We start from the raw sequence: 19,001 nt of genomic DNA, 5'->3' as shown, positions 1-19,001 counted from the left end.
GAGGATTTAGAACTCAGATATTGAGTCACCCTGTTAGGGGATTTTACAATGTGAGGCTTGTTAGGACCTACCCGGTTAAGGGATTTTAGCTGCTGTAATTGTTAGAGAACAACAGTGAATGATCTGTGTATAGCACTCAACTGCTTGCTTGATCAGATCCACTTAAGTTCTAAGTCTGCATCACTCTGGCAGATCTTCTCACACACCCTGGTTCGGCCTCACACACTTCCAAAAATCACCGAAACTTCAAAACATCAACCTTACCGACAAAAATAACTTTTACAACTAGGTTGGCATCAAAAACCTAAGACTTACTACAGAACATCACAGATCTTTACAACTCATTACAAAACATCATATGGATCATTACAATCAATTACAAATCAATATCAGTCGTTGAATGATCATAAATCGTCACAGCAAGTCCATCTGGTACAAAGTCAAACCCTTAGCTCATTCTGCTAAGCACTTTGCACATTCCCAAGAAATTCGCTCTCCAAACATGCCAAAACATCTTTCAAACACATCACGCGGTTTGTGTCACGTTATCATCAACATGTGAACTTGATGTAGATCACCGCCAAACCAAAAATCATTACCAGTCATGAGAATTCTTTACCGTTCCTTAAACCCTGGCAAAAACTCAACAGAAATTATAAACATAACTTTCGGTTGTCACAACATGATGCGGTTCCAGTCAGATACATGTTACAATGATAGAAACTTACATTCAAAACCACAAAGCCTGAATCATCACCAATCGCCAGATACAATCAGAATATTTCCTCGTTTACCGGTTAAGGTCCTGATTCTCAGTTTCTTAATTCTTTACTGGTAAGCCCTCTCTGGTAGACCAAAAGATTTAGATGACACAATACAACATAAGTAAACATCAGTAGATATGAATAAACATTAGTTGCCATCAATGACAACATAAATAACTGATCAAAGTCATCCATCATGCAATCTCAATCTCTTCATCACAATGTCATCTCAAACAGTCTTGTATTGGTTCAATCATCATTCTCCATCTGTATCAGTTATGCCAAACATGCCAACAATCTTCCTGAACCACCCCATCCAATAGATTACACAAAGTCTCTGCATTTTTTATTTCATTTGAGGCATCAAGAAACTTTAGGAATACCATTGCACCATTTGAAGCCACCAAGAAGTTGAGAAGAGTCCTATTTCGTCCATCTATCCATCCATCGGATAAAATGTTGCATCCTTATTTCCACCAATATCTTTTCTAATCATCAACCACAACTTGTGTATTTCTTACAGCTTGCTCTAGCAATGGCCCACTGAAGTCATAACCTGTTGGGGCCTTAAACCCCTTACCCGCAACTGTTAATGCATTAACCAAACCTTCCCAATACACAATGTTTGTTGCATTGAAAGGTATATTATAGTAAAACCAAAAGTTTGGTGCTACTATCTTTGCTTGTTCATGCTTCTCTCTATTCCATCCTGTACCTTCAAGTGAAGGTTGTGCACCTGGAACATTGTGTGGTACAAAAAAATTAGGGTCTGTTCTAACAGGAGTGGCACTAGCCTCACCCTCATTGTCACCAAAAGATGAAAGTGACTAACGACCACAAGTGTGACCAATGGGACCCGAAGTGGACAATGTGGGATTCATTGCATCTGCCATGGCTTCTTTTGTTTTTTTGCCTTCTTCCTTTTGCATATCATGCTCAGCAAGAAGGACCTTCATCTCTCTAATAATCTCAGGAGTTGATTTGGGGCATATGTCCACACCATATCCAGGTATTTGTGCAAGGTGGTATTTTAATCTATTGATTCCACCCATCATCCATTGTGTACATTCGATGCAAGCGACTTCCCCATTTTTGCTTCCAGGAATCCCATATTTCCATGCTTTATCTCTTTGTCTTCCTGGCCTTGGGGTTGCCCTTGGAGTTGAGCATTAAGAATCATTTGGGAAAAATAGAATTCAAAAACAAGAGAAAAATATAAGGAAATAAGTTAGGAAGGGATATAGAAAAAAATTTGGCAGCATATCCCCTTGTTTTTCAAGATATTTTGGATTTTCAAAACATGGAAATGAAAAAAAAAGAGGAAAAATCCTCACCTAGATCTCTTTTGCTGATTTAATCTTCTTTTCTCTCCTCCTTCAAACCCTACAAACTTGTTTTCACCAAGAAAGAAAGGAAAATGAATGAAAAAATGCAAAAAAATCACTTTTTAACGTTGTTGGGCGTCATAATTGGGTCGCGCGAGTCCCTGCAAAAGACTCGCCAGTCCGTGTAATTGACTCACGCGAGTCCATGAGAAAGACTCGCAAGTCTTTCAAAAAGACTCTCCAAGACTTGCCTCGCGAGTCCTTGGCGAGTCGACCGAGTCCACAAGTCTTCAAGCTATGATTTCCATATTGGGATGCCATTTCAGGATTGAAGTGGATTCATCTGCCTTAGACTGATTTCTCAATGCTTTTCCACTTCAGGAAGGAATTCCACACAGCCGTTTTTCTGACCAATTGTCTACTTTTTCAACTTTCCAGATTTAGCCATGGATTTTCAAGAATGTTTAGTCTTTAGTGTAGGGACCCCTACCTGTAATGAACCTGCCAAAAAGAGACTTACTAAAAATAGTAAGTATTTCAAAACATAAAAATTAAGGCAAACTGGGACAGGATGACACTAAAAATAGAAACTGCTAAAAATAGTAAGTTTGATTTTTGGCCAAATAAAGACAATCCAGGACACAACGAAACTTACTAAAAATAGTAAGTGCTTAGAGTTTGCTCAAATTTCACTGGTAGCTTCCTTGAAGAGCTTTGACTTCATTGCAACATTTGGTTTTTCCAAAACCCTGAGGAAATGACCTCAAATCTAAGTCTGAAGGGCAAAACCCTAAAATAGACACAACAGGTTCCAGACTTAGCCAAATTCCCTCAATGACTTGTAGACTTGATCAAAATTCATCAAAAACACTTGCAAATCGAGGAGACCAAAGGGACTATTGCAAAAAGACCCAAAGAACCACAACCAAAAGACCTAAAAAGTAGGGGGTCCCCATTTGGAATGGGGTGATGTGTGAAAACGTCACAAGATTACCCAAGTGGATGAATCGGTGAGAGATTCCTCCATTATGCCTTGTAACCACCACTGACATGTGTCCAACTCTTAGGAATGCAACAATAATTTGACATAGGCAATTAAATAATAAATATTTATCCTTTAAACACTTTCCAAGGAACGTGGAGACACGTAATAGCCTAGCCATTTTAGCCCTTATTGAACAATTATTCACCTACCTTAATAGAAGATTAAATAAATATTTTTGAGCGATACAAGATTGCTCTTACACCCCTGGATGCTCCTACATCACACTCGAGGTAGGAAAAATTTTGTGAACTTAGTTTCACAAAATGGAGTTGGAAGTTTTTCTTTCTCCTCTTCCAGCACCTAGCCAAAACAAGCATCCTTCTCCTCCAACAACTTTGTTCTACACTCCTCTTCCTTAATGTGAAATTTGTTCCACCATAATCTAACCTCCACCAATTGAAACTCTTAATCTTCTCTAGTTTTGTGGGATCCAATGCATCCGCACTATCCTTTGTAACATCATAGAAATCTTTCTCTCCATAGAAATCAACATTAACAAAATCCATTTGTACCAACTTCTCTACATTCTCTAACTTTTCCTCTTTCATCTCTACAACATGCAAATTATCTTTCTTAAAATTAATAAAATTAGGTTTTACCTTCCCATCATCTATAGCTACTTCAATTCCATTCTCTTCTTCCATGTCTTCAACAAGGCATATTGATATCATCTCCTTTATCTACAATCAATACAAGCCATTCTACTTTTACTGCTGCAATCTCAATTTCATCCACTATTGCAACTCTTTCTTCACCTTCCTCCTCTATTGTCAACATTTTCAAGCCTTCACAAAGACTTGCCTCTACTACAATCTCTTTCACCATCTTCTCAAGTTCAACTTCCAAGAAGATATTGATTCTTCTAATCTCCTCTTTCAAGATAACATCCTCATCTTTGTTAATCTACTCATCAAATAAGGGACCTTCAAATTCCATCATCTTAGCCTATGTTGCAACCTCTTTGATCTTGTTCTCCATGCCTTCCAGCAAACATGTCTCTACTGCAAACCCATTATCTTCTTTATCTTCTTTATCTTCATCGCATTCTTCATCAAATATTGGACCTTCCAAGGCCTCTACTGTAGCCTCTTTTTCTTCTTTAGTAGCACATGCATGACACTCTACTGCATATTCCCTATTTCCTACAATCAAAACATCATTAGAAGAAAATTTGAATCACCCTCAACTCTATTCATCTTTTCTTTTTTCTTTTCAAACTCTGCTCTTAAACCATTCAGGTGTTGCATCCCAGCTATCATTTTATCTCTTAATTTTCTTTCTCTTCTCACAAGTATAGGAATCCTTAGAATCCATCCAATGACAAATTTCATTTTCTTTTTCCTCTTTTCCATCTTCATAATCTTCAACCTATTGAAGCCTCTACACAAATTCTCTTACCAACACCCTCAAGTCTTGGTGCAAAATGCCTCATTTTCAGCACACTCAGGAACTCCCGCTCCACAAATCCTCTTACCAACACTTCAAGTCCTAGTGCAAATTGCCTCACATTCGGCACTCTTCTGCCACTCAACAAAACTTGTTCCCTGTTCCACAATTCCTCTACATATCTCCTCTTGCAACTTGTACATACACTTGCAACAGAACTCACATACATGTATCCTCTACTCGACAAAGATTTCTGGAAAACACACCTCTCTTTGTGCACCTTCTACCCAACCTCAACCTCTATTGGAGGAAAGTAACAAACTCACGCACTCCACCCACAAATCCTGGTGCTAGACTGCCTTCTGTTCGGTGCTCTATCTACACGCTCAAGAACATTGGCTTTGATACCACTAATGAAGGGTACCCACTTACAAACCCAAACACATACTCTGATACCACTTGATGAAGGGCTACTCCGCCCAACATTCTCACACGAAACAACAATAAAGAATAACACAAAAATTTGCAATAAGTAAAATAACTTGCTTTCTATTGCTTCAATAAATAGAATACAATATTCAGAAATTACGATGCTTTAGCCTCATGGACTTTACAAAACTTGCAAGATGGAGCTACAAGCTACACCTCTAAAACTCTGAAATCAAGAACTATTCTTCTCAACCCTAAATGATGAAACTACAAGCTGAACACCCCAATTTATAGTAAATTGTGGGGAGGAATATCATAGTGCAAACCCAAAACCATAGACCAAAACCACTTGGAAAATCCATGCCCACTTTTGTGGGCAGCCACATGGCACCTAGACAGGCAACACATAGCCAAAAGAAGAACATGCAAAGACTCCTCAACTTCCCCAAAGTGGGCGCCTAAGAAAGAGATCCTTCCATTTATTTTGTAACATCTACCAACATGTGTAACAAGATGTTTCGACTTCCCCAAAGTGGGCACCTAAGAAAGAGATCCCTCCATTCGCTTTGTAACCCTCCACCAACATGTGTAAACAAGATGTTTCAACTTTCCCAAAGTGGATGTCTAAGTGATAGATCCTCCATTATGACTTGTAACCACCACAGACATGTGTCCAACTCTCAAGAATGCAACTATAATTTGACATAGGCAATTAAATAATAAATATTTATCCTTAAAACACCTTCTAAAGAACATGGAGACACATAATAGCTTAGTCATTTTAGCCCTTTTTGAAAAATTATTCACCTAACTTAACAGAAAATTAAACAAATATTTTTGAGCGATACAAGATTGCTCTAACACCCTTGGATGCTCCCGCATCATGTTCTTTCCCAGTATTCTAGGAAAATATCAAAAATAATATGGTTGAAACGGTTGATGAATCTAGCCAGTCCAGATCTGTCTAAAGGATTTAAATGCTACCCTTGTAGTCTCCATGCATTAAGAAGATAGTGGGTACATTAAAGTAATAGGCATTCTTGTCTATTATCACATGTATTATCTGGTTAATTCATCATGTATTGGGATACAGAGGCTCCATTATAAGGCTTTTCAACAAATGTCACTTAAAAGATTTTAAAAAAATCAAAAGATGATTCCATTTCTTAAATTCGGTCATCTAATGTTGCTTCTATAATAAAGTATGTTTGTTCATTTATTATCTTTATGATATCATAGAATTCAATTTTTTCCTGCCACCACATCTATTGTCATTGGTTTATTTCTACTACCTAAACATTTATATTGGTCTAAATTCTAAACCCATTTTTTGTGTCACTGTGTATTGCCATCTTCTGCCTTCCAAATTCATTGTCCAGAAACATTTGTACATGCCCAAGAAATCCAAAAATGCCTGACCAAACAAGTTCTCTGGAGGACCCACATAGTCTAAGCAAGAGAGGTAGCATCATAGAAACATTTTAATTACAAAAACTAATAAGTTTAATGGGAAAAGGTTATGCTGTCTGTAAAGCCAAAACAACCACCCTATCCAAAATCAAAAATCTAGGAGATAGTGTGAGGTGCAAGGGCAAGGCCACCTACTGCTGATGTTGCAGGACAATTTCAACTTGACACAATGATTGGTTTACTTTCTAAGATTTGACCTTGCCAAATGAGATTGGACCATAAATTCAATTTGTGGTACATGCCTGTGAGTCATGGAAATGGCTGAACAAGTTATTAAACGACATGAGACAAGGTTTCTGCACCTCAGAAATGAACTATTGTCCTTAAAGTTGCGCTGAGGAAAATCAATGGCAAAGCATTTACCCAGCTCGAACGAAAAGAAAATTTTGCAATTATAGATGAGCTAGGTCACCACGTTTGAATTCGAATTCGAGTTCAGCAACCATAAAATTCAGATGAAGTTCGGCAAGGGTAAAAGAATCGGAAAAAAAAATCGACATTAAATTCACCTTATATGAATTTTTTATTTAAATATAAGTAATATATCTCATAAATTATCAAAATAGTTTAAGATTGCAAAATAGATTTGAAATCATTATAAACAGATTAAAAATAAATTAAAATAATAATCAATTAAATATACTAGATATTAATTTTTAATAAAAAATTAATATAAATTAAAATTATTAAACAATAAATAAATATCCTCCTTACATTAAATAAATAAAACATTAATATCCTCCTTACATTAAATTTAATATCCTTCTTACATTAAATTTATTTATTGTTTATTTATAAATAAATAAGGAGGATATTAATGTTTTTAATATCCTCGTTAAATTTAAAAATCGATTAGATAGAAATCGAAATTATAAAACAATAAATAAATTTAATCCTCCATACATTAAAGGGAAACAATATATAAATAAAACATTAATGTAAGGAATCGAAAAACTGCACTGCAAATGCGAGGGAAACATTGCACTGCGAACGCAAGGGAAACAATCACAGCTGAGCAAGGTCTCACACGGTGCACGATGGCTGGGCTTAGGAATAACGGCGGCTGGTCAGGGGCTCGTGGCATAGGAATAGCAGCGAGATGAACAACAAAACAGCTTCAATGGCGGACTTGGCATGGGCACAAAGAGCTTCACTTGAGATCAAAAACAAAACAAACCAAACCAGTTCAATTTGACATACAAATTTCAAGCAAACTTTTCCGAATTTTATTAATTTTTTATAGATTTGCCGAATTCCAAACCTGAAGCTGGAAATTCAGCGAATGCGGTGACTAAGTAGATGAGAATTCATGAAGAAAACACTACATCATTCCTTTGTGGTCTACCCTAACCATTTAGTGCACATGAAGATACTATAATATCACTACCAAAACTTGATGAACTCTAGAGCGATCTTGTACCAAAGTAAGAAAGAAGGCCCAAGCTGGTGAGAAAGAGGATGAAGCTACTTTTGAGGATTATTTAAAGGCAGGGAAAATACAATGCAAAGTATTTTGAGTGAAACTTATCAGCAGGAGTAAAAGATGTCATTTATGGCAAAAAGGTACAAAATTGAGGTGCTTATTTTTTTCAGATCTGGTAAGCTAACACATATATAACACTTTTGTGGGTCTCCTTGCCCAATAAAAAGTATTTCTGAAGTTGCAACAACAATTTTGCTACCAACTCTCAAACAGAAAGAGGCAAGGCTGAATCTTCGTATTTGAGGATGATGTTGTTGATAAAGTGGCCAAGGAAGAACCTATGGAATGCTAGTACTTGGACTTAGGAATCCTCCAAATTCTGAGCACTTAGTGGTGGCATGCAGTTCCAACACAACATCAATGGTCAGGTATACAACATTTAGAAAATTCAAGTTTAATTATGGAAAGTTTCAAAACCACCTCAGCAGGTTAAAAATAGTCACCATATAAAGTGGTGGTTTTGACTGCTTAAAGCAATCATTTCACCCAATGACAAAGAATAGTTGGAGTAGTGATTGCAAACATCTCTTCTCTTTATCATTTCAGCTTCCTTCTTGAGCTACTAGAGATGTGTAAATGATAAATACTGCAATATACACCCTTACTTCTTTTTACTTCTTTGAATTTGAGTTTGTTTTTTGAGTGTTTGATATGAAGTTTTCTTTGATGATAAACCACAGTGCAGATATAGATATTGCAATAGAGAATACTTGCAACAATGTTTAAAGAAAATAAACCTTGAAACACAATATTTAAAATGTGAAAGATCCCCAGCTGGAATTGCACTGAAATTTTTCCGATTTTTCAAGCTGTTGATTGAAGGTTTAGGATAGTTTCTCTAAGGATTTAGGCTTGCGTTTTGATGTCAATGTTTGCACAGAGTTTAACTGTGAAAGAATGCCAAGAAACAATACTTTGAACCATAAAATGCAGAAATATAATAACTGATAATTAATTCTCAAAATTCTGATTTAGGAACAGCAATGAAACAATTATCAGATTCAAGAATTGTAATACACCAAAGCAACAAAATGCCTACCAAGCTTCCAACGCCTATCCTGGAGGAGATTTATTGATGAATTTTGGAAAAGAAGTGCAGTCTATGAGCTTCCAATTGCTGTAAGAGGCCCAATGAGTTTTATTTGATCCAACAATAATTACTAAAAACAATTCCTGGAGATCCACTGAGTTCCACGCCTAGCTCCCAGGCTAGATTATTCCAACTACCAACAAATCAACAATCTGGATGAGACATATGCTCTTGTCGCCTACTAAAATTATTATTTTGCTGTTGTGAACTGCTGCTGATAAGAATGGCATGAAATTTGAACCCTCAACTGACTGAATCGAACCAGTATAACATCCTGGGGGTCTACAAGTGGTATAGCTTCCTATGGAGGTTGTGCTGCACGTTTAGGAGCTGCAAATGCTGCCTTATGAAGTTCATAAACCCTTTCAAATCTGCAATCAGATCTGCAATTCGCTGAATTCAGAGTTCTTTGAAGCACCGATAGGAATTCTAAATGAATCCCTCTCTCCTAGGGATTGGGTTTTCATCCAATACACTTGCCTTCAAGGAGTTTTCATTCCCAAAAGACTCAAAGCTACTGAAAATCTCCTCCAAAGCTCAATTCTTCGACCTGTGATGTAAAAATGAATTCAATGATGCCAAAAAGAAAACTCCACACATTGCTTTATTGCTTTCCCAAACCTAATCGAACTTTTAGGGTTCTCTCCTCCATTTTAATGAAATTTATTAAATAAAATGCTTCCCTAAGAAATTCGCCTGACTTGAGGGTCTAATCCATCATTGAGGGTGGCCACCTTTAAAAATCAACTTATGCCTTAGAGGGGTTTTGACATGGGGTTCTTTAATGTTTAATTATTACTTTATAACTTAAACCCCATAAAGTCACTTTAATTAACTTTTTTCTATTTTTAGGAAAAGTGACTTTATATTAAAATAACTTTATATTATCAAATAATAATACCTCCTAACACCCAAGTGTCAAGAACAGGCCCCCTTTGTCAGCATTGTCATCTCCTATTCACTAAATTCACCTACAGAGATGGATAACAGGCGAATCTTTGTATCTGAGTGATCAACTAGGAAAGAGGGGACATTACAAAATGCCCACAACTAAAAATAGTTTTCAGATTCAATACAGAATTTGGTCAGCAATATATAATTAAAATGAACAATACCCAGATATCAAAATGACAATACAAGCATACCCATTTGCTGTTGTTGCAAAATGGGACTGCTGTTGGTCAGATAGACAGATATCAGCAACTTGGGACTCCAAAACGATGCCAAAATCCTTTAAACCCTAGCTGCTCCAACCCAAAACTCTCCTTGTGTAATGTAGACACCCAAGCGCCCAACTTCATAAAAATTTCTGCCCAAAACCCTAGGCATTTTGCCCAAGGGATCTCATACACAACTCCTTGATTGGTACAGCCAGCAAAGGTAATGTAATATTTGCAAATAAATGCTCCTCCAAACTGCTGTTAGTTCTTCAATAAATCTGCTCAGTGAGTTCTGCTCCGGTACCCAGCAACAAACTGAAATCTCTGAACAAATAACTACAAGGTAGTTCCTAAATGAAACTACTAGCAAAATCCACCAAGAAAGATCTTTCACTTTCGAAATGGATGTCCTCTGTGAAGGTTTTCGTCCTCACAAAGCCTTTGGTTGAACAAAGTAAACCAGCAAAATCCTATTATCAAAACTCCAAAGCATATCCCCAAAATGAGCTAAGAGATCTATTTATTTCCTCTCCAAGTCCCACACCCAGCTTGCGAAAATAATATTTTATATTATTTTTAATCCTCCCTTGTTCTCCCATGAACATCCGCCTCATTAAGCAGATAAAGTCACTTTTGGAATATTAAATTAAGTCCCTTGATGCAATATTATAAAGTCACTTCATAACTTGTTTATTTTTAAATTGAAATTCAATTACCAAAAATAAATAGTCTGGTTACAATTATGTGACCTGGGTGGTCACATCAATTAAACCCCAACCAAGCTATACACTGGTTACAAACCAAAACATATCGAATACCAATGGAACCGAGTGTCAAGACACACCTCCAGTACAAGGACGTGGTCAAGGACATCCCTGGTTGTAAGAGACGACACGCCGTCGTCTCCCCGCATCTCCTATATCTTCGGCGAAAAAAAAAAGGCCTAACTTAAAAGTTAAAACATGCATTTGAACCCACATTTGTTATTATTTTTGGATGCTAACTGTTTTGTAAGGCATTTTCAACATCGCTAAAGGAATAAAGACGTTGCAAGAAACACAATACACTAATCGAGCAGGGAAAAAGGAGCCATGACGAGGTGAAAGAATGTCACGATCAAAGGCCACGACTAGGAAAGACACAAGGGTTGGAAGAAGAGCCACGACTAGGAGAAGAGCAAGAAATCCACGATTTCTAGGTCAATGTTAAGAGTCTAGACTGTAGCTTGAAAATTTAGTGATAAATTTAGAATATTGTAATGATTCTTTAATGGTCATCTTAGTCATCTTAGTCGTCTTTAGTTAGTTTCTATTTTCAACTTTAGCTTACGATTGTTTCTTTTAGAAACATCATCTCTTGTTAATTTTTCATATAGAACTCTCACTCTATTGTTTAATAACATTGAATATAACATGGTATCAGAGCGGACCAATGGGATTTCATAAAATTTGGCGAATTTTTTGAGGAAATGTTCGTATCCTCTTCTTATTTGGAGATTTTTCTAGAAAAAAAATATATACTTTTATAAATCGTTGGATGGAAAATTTCGTGGGCTCTTTTGGAGCTATAATTCAAAAAATTTGTGGGTTCGTGGACCTGTGTTTGTGGGCAGTTTAGGTGCTGCGTTTGAAGATTGTGGAGGTATTCTTTTGTTTTTTTCAAGCGCACAGATTTTTGTTTTTTGTTTGCGACTGTGGTGTTTCAGATCTACAACCCACATTTGTATTCTGCATCCCACAACCTAGGGTTTCAGACCCTCCGTACTTGCGGTCTAGGGCTTCATGGAGTCGGGCCTTGTCCGATGTCTTCATCTCCTTGCAACAATGCGACTAGGGCATGCAATCTGCCTCTATGTTTGGTCACCTTGAGATGTTTTGATGGGTTTATAATTTATTCCCTTAAAAAATTATTGGTGGTGTTTTTATTATTTTTTTCCTTAAAAGATTTCTGATGTGTAATAAAAAAAAATTTCCTTTAAAAAAATTCTGATGGGTTTTGATAATTTTTTCCCTTAAAAAATTTTGGGAGGATTTTAATAATTTTTATCCTTAAAAATTATGTTGGGTTTTACCGTTTTTCCTCAAAAACGAAGTTTTGTATTATGATCTGTGCCACGGATTTCTAGGTTTTTGTCTGTGGGTTTGGATCGATTTTTCACCTCAAAAATCGTGTTTGGTCATCTGTAATTCACGATGTTTGTGTGGGATTTTGGGTTTTGCATAATTTTGTCGTCAAAAATCATGTGTACAAGTGTTCCTATCTTAGGAATTTTCCTGTTTTTTTCGAAAACATCGTCTCTTGTAAATTCTTTATATAGAACTCTCGCTCTATTGTTTAATAACATCGAATATTTTAACAATAAATATTTGCAATTTTGCAACTATATGAAGTGTGACTGTGTACAACATAAATGAAAAAATAGAAGTATTTCAAAGATATAAATAATAAAAATAAAAAAAAGATTTCCAAGTTTCCTAGTTCCTATTCCATTATTAATTTTAAAATTTAATAAGTGTTGTTGAAGTATTACTATATTTAAAAGATATAATAGGAAATGGAAATGGCGAAATGCACAACAATTTCTCGAGACATAATCATTAGCAGCTTTACACACTACAAATATTCACAAAATCTGCACCCAACTAAAGGAGTAAAATCACAAATAATGACTAATTTTGCTAGGTTTACCATTAGAACACCAATCAAGCCACCCACTGACTTCAAATTTTCAAGAAATTTATTGAATTTGAACAACTGTTTTGGACATTGAATGTTGCTGCTTGCACCTAGCTGTCAAACTTAACAAACTTTTTATTTTTCCGTGTAGCATGTCGGGTGGAGGAAAACAAGGCTTGTACCTATTGTGGAAGTATTGCAATCTTGTTCCAAGGCCAAAGGGTTCAGGTGTAACAGCCACAATCACATGTAAGTTGTGTCAAATGCCATGGCAAGGTACTTACACGAGGGTGAGAGCTCATTTCCTTCACATATCTAGAAAAGGTGTTGATTGTTATCCAAATGAGATAGAACAATATGATGCTGTGAGGGATCAAGAAAGGGCTGATGGAAAAGTTGCTAACATGAGCTCTCATGCTTCAACGACATGGGCAACTACTGCAGCTCAAAATCAAAATAAAGATTCAGAGGCAGATGTGTGTGTTAGAGATGTAGCAATAGAATATTCTCGCAAGAAACCAGACATTGGCAGCTCAAATCCCATTGGAAGATTATTTGATGTGCATGGTCAAGAAGCAGTTTATGCAATAATTGCATGATTATTTTATGTAAACGGAATATCATTTAATGTTGTTTGCTCACCTTTCTACAAAGAGATGGTCTAAGCTATCAATAATGGACCAGCAGGGTATAAACCACCTAGGTATGAAAAGCTTCGCACTACTCTAATTAATAAAGAAAAAACTCGATTAGAGGGACAAACTGCACCAATGAAAAGAGTGTGCGCTACAGAAGGATGCAGTATTGTGATGAATTGGTGGGCAATCGCTAGAAATCTTCCACTACTTAATATCTTGGTAACATGCAACAAACAGTCTTATTTTTTAAGGCAATAGATTGTTCAGGGCAAGAAAAAAATGTACAGTTTTTTCATAACCAGCTATATGATGGTTGGCATTGAGGAGGTGGGGGCATCGCATGTAGCCAAGTTGTTACCGATGCCGTCCCTGTTTGTATAGCAGCAAGCATGTTGGTGCAAAAAAGGTACAAGCATGTATTTTGGACACCATGTTGTATGCATTCATTGAATAATGTGCTCAAAGACATTGGCAAGTTCCTGTGGATTTCAAAATTCATAGAAAGTGACAGAAAAATATAGATGTTCATATGTAACCATCACCACACACAAGCCATTTACCGAAAATTTGCTAGAGTGGAACTTCTCAAACCTGCTGATACATGATTTACTTCTTATTTTATCCTTCTTGACCGTCTTTGTGAAGTCAAAGGAGCTTTGTGTGTCATGGTTGTTAGTGATGCATGGACAACTTGGAGACAATCTACGTCAAATATTGCACTTGAGGTGAGAGGTATGGTCCTTGATGACCATTTTTGGGCTGATGTTAAATTTGTTGTGGACTTTATGAAGCCCATATCTGAGGTGATCAAATTTACAAATTCAGACAAGGCATGTTTGGGAGAAGTTTATGAAGCAATAGATTTCATGTGTGAAAGAGTCAAGAAGATAATAGATGCAAAAGATCTTTCTCTATATCCTTTGATAGAGAAAAAGTTACATGGAAGATGGAACAAACATAACATACCCCTTCATTGTGTTGCCTATACTTTAAATCCTAAATGGTATGATGTACAAGTGACCAATATGAGAGCTCCGTATAAGTATAGAGAGATAATGAAGGGATATTGGGCTACAATAAAAAAAAATTATGACCGAGGTGAGGATGGTTCAATTTTGAGGAGTCAATGGAATAAGTTTTCACGTGGGCATGGTGATTTTTCTTCTACAAAAACTTTATATGATATGAAAGCAAAGAAAGACCCTATAGAGTGGTGGTGGAACCATGGAGATGAAACCCCTTAATTGCAATCATTTGCAATAAAATTGTTCTCACAAGTAGAAAGCTCTTCATCTTGTGAGAGAATTGTAGTACTTAAGGTTTTATTCATTCACTAAAGAGGAACCAATTAGGTTCAAAGAAAGCAAAGAACCCGGTGTACATTCATAGCTCACTTTGTCTTCTATCTCGTGTAGATCCCGGATACAATGAGGGTCCTTCAGCAAAACGGGACCAAATTTCACCTAATAGGGAAGTTGCAACCGTTGTGAATGCATCATAAATAACGATAAAGGTAACTTTGTGCATCATAGACCTTATTTCCTGGGCATTTGCACCAATAATGAAGCAACGCTATTTATCTTGAGCGTGGATATGATGTTAGCTTTAAATCTGGGAACTGAGAAATTTTGGAAATAGGGGGATTCAAAGATAATCATGGCATTTCTTCTTAATAATAAAATTTCTGGCTGAAGACAGATCAAAAAAAAAATTCTAGCTGGAGGCTTGATGCCATTCTCGTTGAATGTGTGGATGGGAAACATAGATTCCTTTCCTATCATATTTTTAATTGCTTCTACAATACAAATCAAGAAGCAGAGAGAATCGCAAATGACTGAATTGATCTAGAACCCATTGCTGCCCTAGCAAGCGGGGATGTTTCTTCTTGGGGAGATTTAAGGAGTAATTTGATGCTGCTAAGAAGAATCTATTCGCTAATTTAAGTTAGCAAGCCAGATCTTAATTTTCTTAAAATGCTGTTACAATTGCTTTTTTGGATCACTCTCTTGGCCTCTTCTCTTGGTTTGATGATCACTTCTTTATTATTTTTCAGTGTCCCTTTGTGCTGGAATTGGTTTGTCCCACCCTCAAATTCGGGTTTGATTAATAGAATTATTATGGTGACTCCAGGCATTGGGTTTTTTAAACTCTTCAGTTGCATTTTTGCCCCTCTTTCAAGGTTTTTTAGCGCTGTGTTGATTTATGTCTAACACAAAGCTGCAATCAAAACAGGATACAGCAACTCTCCTGCATTTACGAACAATTGTAGCTCCCAATTGGGTTTTGATGTGAAGAGTTTGTCTTTAGCCTCTGCGGGCATTGGTCATAGTTCATTGCTTACCTATTCTACATTCTAGAAATGCTCTATCCGAATGCTAGTGTTAACGACAGGGAAGTTTCCCCATTCTTTCCAGGTTTCTATCACTGCAGCCACGAAGGAATGTTTCTGAATCTTGTTTAGTCCTCCTTTCTCACAGTCCAATGGAAACTCGTAATGGTCAATCTCAGGGAAATCAACTTCATTTTGTAGCGAGACAGGCATGGTATATAAACACAATACGATATTAGGAGTTATGCCTTGACTTTCAAATGGCCCTAAACTTAAATAAAGTTCTGAAGATGACAAAGTCGTTGGCATGGTAAATGATCACAATACGAAGTTAGAAGAGCCCTCTGCTGTTGCCATTGTTCGCATTTGGTTTGGCAAGAGCAAGACAGGCCTCTTCATTGGCATCTGTAATGCTCATTCCTCAGGTGGTATTATATGTGGTACCCTTCTATGGACAGTGATGGTCTTTTGCTACCGTTACATAGTTGTTTGGCGGGCGGCTCTGCTGGTAGAGATGTTAGTGTGTAAAGGCTACTTTCGTTTGGCGGGATACTCTGCTGGGCAGCGTATTGTGTGATTAGTCACAATCTCTTTATATTTTTATTTATTTTACTGCTCTCAAAATCTGGTGATTCAGTTGTTAGTAAGATCAGTTATTAGTTGGAGCCAAGGGCTCTTTTGTATTAAGCGACTGAAGCTTTTCTGTGAAGTTTTTCTGCAACTACTTCAATGTCATCGGTTTTGCGTATCCTAAAACCTCAGTCACAGAGAAGAAGAAAAAAATAAGTTTATGAGTGAAGAAACTAGGCTGCAAAATTGTTTAGGAATTCAAAGTGCATTTTCCGCTTATCACTATCAATTTTTTAAAAAAAACCTCTTCTTTCACCGCTGCGCTGCTACAAATTTCAGGCGCAACGTGACCAGAGATTCAATCGAATTATCGAAGACAAGTCAGATTTGATATTGATTTGGGAATAAATAAATAAATACCTGCTCCTATAAACGCATTGAAATGCCAACCCGAAGAGCGGAAAACACACTACACCGTCTCCACCTGCTTTAAAAAACTACTGAAAAGAATAGTACTACGAGGTGCGTTAAATTACATCAAAGATTGTACGGAAAGTTCTGGGCTGTGTAAGGGTTCAAAAAAATTTCGAACTGTCCTAAATGTTAATTGATGTAAAAATATTTTTTTCTGTAAACATAATAGGTAGTACAGAATTTGGGAAATTAATATTTTTAATAAATTAATCAATCAATTTATAAGTGGTATGTTGGGTGAGTTTTTTTTTTATATTGAATCAAAGGAAGATTACAAGTGATAATCAGTTAAAAATAAATAAATTAATTAAATAAATAAAATAAAATTGGAACGGTATGTTGGGTGAGTTAGTGTTATCATTTTCAGATCTTTAAAAATAAAGTTAAATTTGTTTATGTCTATGATATATTGAGTAGTATATAAGTAGTATGTTCTTATATAAAAGTGGAAAAGTAATTCGATTTTAACTTAACTTTATCCTCACATATTTTTGAAGATTGATTATAATTCATTCACCTAAAGTGAAGTTAACTTTATCTTCACGTATCTTTGAAGATCCATTCTAATTCATAATTATAAGTTTATTCAGGGACAGTGTAGAAATGAACCTTGTTCAAATTTCTGGTATAAAAATGACATCTTAATTTTTGTATGAAAGAACAAACCCTATTTCATTTTTATTATCAAGATTTTAGGTATAAGAACTTTACCTCGAGAACCTACACATTGCATTACCATTGACTAGACATTATACATGATTGTTAGGCATGTCTTTGATCATTGTTCAAACTATTGGATTTAAGTAGAAGAACCTTGCATATCAAGTTCCCAAAGGTGTTCATCAATATTGTTAATTTTCAATCAAAAAACATATTCTAAATACTATTTATAAATTTAGAAAGAGTTGGAACAAAAAAAAAAACATGAAATATTTCTTACTTTATTCATGTTTATTCAACCATACACATTACATATTTGTAGGATTTTCATACTCAATAATTTAGGAAACCTCCCATAACAACTCCCATAATCATGGGATAACAAATAATTATGGGTATAACCAAATTATAACAAACACTCGTGGAAATAAGAAAAACGTCCTTAGAAGGTTAAAACAAACTAACAAACCACAATGATGTAATATTCCTAATACCCCATCTTGATTATATCGTTCTCTAAATGGGGACAAGTGGACCAATGACACTTGATGACTAGTTCATCAAAAGCATAAGGTATGGTTAGGGACATACACATCTACTTATGACAAACAATAGCTTCATGTCACTAGGATTTATTCGGTACGATCAACCATAATGATCTTTTATCCAAGGATAAAGACAAACACACATATCCATGGAACCAAGGATAGGGACTAACACATTTATCTGAGGTCATACAACAAGTTTGAATAGGGGCAAACACATCTATCCAACACCAAAGTTATGAACAAGGACACATAATGTTGCTCACAACAATTATGATTGAGGATAAATAGATCTAATCCTAATTACTTAACAAATGTGATTCAGGACAACATAAAAAATTTGAGAACTGAGTTCTCATTGTTGCATATACAACCATTATTATAAATCTCTACTACTCTTATAGAAAATGATATGAGATGGTTGTCGTTGTAACTTGGAAATCAATCTTGGCTTTAGTTGTTTTGACATGAGTAAATTTGTCACTAAAACAATTTTGCAATTCCATCGTTGGTGACCATTGAGAGATCATTGAATTTCCACCAACCTCATGTGCCTTCGATAGGTTTGCTACTTAGCAAATTTGACTTTTACACTTAATTTAAAATGTCTTCCTTAAGATGGACATTGCATACAAGCAATAATGTGTCTATTTATAACTAAAACTTTTTTTTATTTTCTATTATCTTTTAATAATTTTAGATTTTGATAAACTACTTTTGATGACATGCCAATTAATGATTCGTGAAAATAGACCTCATTCTAAACAAAATGAAACAACTAATAAAATATCTTTATAAAAATTAGTAATGTTTTGAAACACTAAACTTATTATAACTAAATAATAAATTATAATAAAAACCTCTCTAACCTAAAAGCAAAAGGCTAACAAAACTATGGACACATAAATCCCATAAAAGAGTCCATATGTGTCAAGGGTTGCTCCCACAGTAATGAGT

General features: G+C 35.8%; 1 protein-coding gene across 2 annotated transcripts in view; it reads right to left on the bottom strand.

Moving 5' to 3' along the window:
• Window positions 1–16,955, bottom strand: part of LOC131039143 (prefoldin subunit 2) — a 92,215-nt gene extending 75,260 nt beyond the window's left edge. The window contains exon 1 of one of the 2 annotated variants that reach the window (XM_057971814.2): window positions 16,786–16,955. The gene's annotated coding sequence lies outside the window, so the exon portion shown is untranslated. The remainder of the gene's footprint in view (window positions 1–16,785) is intronic. The other variant, XM_057971813.2, reaches the window with a different exon arrangement.
• Between the last annotated feature and the right edge of the window lie 2,046 nt (window positions 16,956–19,001).

The sequence above is a fragment of the Cryptomeria japonica genome, chromosome 10 (genome assembly GCF_030272615.1).
Source record: "Cryptomeria japonica chromosome 10, Sugi_1.0, whole genome shotgun sequence".
In the NCBI taxonomy this organism is placed as follows: Eukaryota; Viridiplantae; Streptophyta; class Pinopsida; order Cupressales; family Cupressaceae; genus Cryptomeria; species Cryptomeria japonica.
This window is presented reverse-complemented; position numbering and strand designations above follow the sequence as displayed.